Below are 1,442 nucleotides of genomic sequence, written 5' to 3'. Positions count from 1 at the left end.
TTCTTCAAGGACAAGGTTCTTTCAGCCCCAAACTCTTGGTACTTTTTCCACTACGATCCATTAGGATCCCTTCTTTGGGACAAATAGCGATTCTCCTCCATTACTCCCCAAACTTCTGCTCCTTTCTTATTTTAATATCAAGTTTCAAAGACAAGAGGAGTTTGTGTATTGTAGGAACACAAACATGGGAACTATCTGATCCCCAGAATCCCTGGCTGGGTGACTCCATCTCACTGCCCAAGAGAGGTCCTTTTGAAAGCAGGATCTGCCTGGAGTCCTATTCTATTAAATTAGAGCAGGCACCTAATGTGAGGGAGCTGTATATTCTTAGAAATGACCCAAGAGTTCCCTGAAATATAAAAGACTGCAGTTTCAACTTGACTTCCCAAGCTCCTTCTTCCTTCATACACACTATCATTCAATGGCTAACGATGCAGAAATTTAAAGAGAAAACCATTATTTTTTACTAAATAATCTGGCACTATGACCTATCTCTAAATATCTATATTGTTGTATTTGGTCTCTTGAGGCAACAAGATTTCCCAAGTTTTCCTACTCCTCCTTCTCTGCTGTCGATTAGCCATGTGATACCCTCTTTTATCCCTCCTGCCAGGCTGTTCCTCCTAATGAGGTGAGCCTCTTCCCCTGTCTCACATGGGCTTATAGTAGGCATTTGGCAATAAATGCTTATTATATTTCTAACACTGGAGTATAGTGAACGCATTCTCCAGTGGTGGGACTATAATCAGCTTTATAGTGATTACAGAAATATAATCAGCATTATATATGAAAGGATATAGCACCTTCTCCAACATAGGAAACACCATGGATGCCCCAGTGATGAAAATTTTGCTATACATCCCCCATGAATGTGCCCAAGGAGGTCATCTAGGTTTAAATATGACACTGCTATAGTTTCCAAAGTGGTTGTGGCATCTCCCTCCAGAGGATCTGAGGATGATTCAGAGTGGATTCACTTTACAATGGGAGCAATCTGGTATTGTATTGGTTCTAATGTTAAGAGAACAAAGGCAGAATTCAACTTTTTAAAAGTGATTTATTTCTTGCCCTCCTCGAGCAGAGTTTGGGGTTCATAGCAAATGAATGGACCTTAGGTTTGTTTCCCACAGAATTCAGAGGTACAAATCATTTGTGAAGGTGTCCCATCTTGGAGGCACTTCCTCTAGGTTTTAACCACTCTGTTAGGGACAGTTGAGAAGTAGGAAATGATGGTCAGTTGTCTGGACTACTGCTTCTGACAGGACTTATTGGTCTAGGAAAGAGGTCCTATTGTCCCCTGTCCCTAGGGCCCCACCCATCTTCTCTGTGCTGAACCCCCACCATTGACAGATGACACTTCCTTAGTGTTACAGATCACTTTTTTCTCTTCTCCACCCAAGTTCCGCATCTACGCATGACATGCTTAGCAATTACCCTCCTCT

This window comes from Galeopterus variegatus, unplaced genomic scaffold (assembly GCF_000696425.1).
Source record: "Galeopterus variegatus unplaced genomic scaffold, G_variegatus-3.0.2 Scaffold717, whole genome shotgun sequence".
NCBI lineage: Eukaryota > Metazoa > Chordata > Mammalia > Dermoptera > Cynocephalidae > Galeopterus > Galeopterus variegatus.
Note: the sequence above shows the minus strand (reverse complement) of the source record.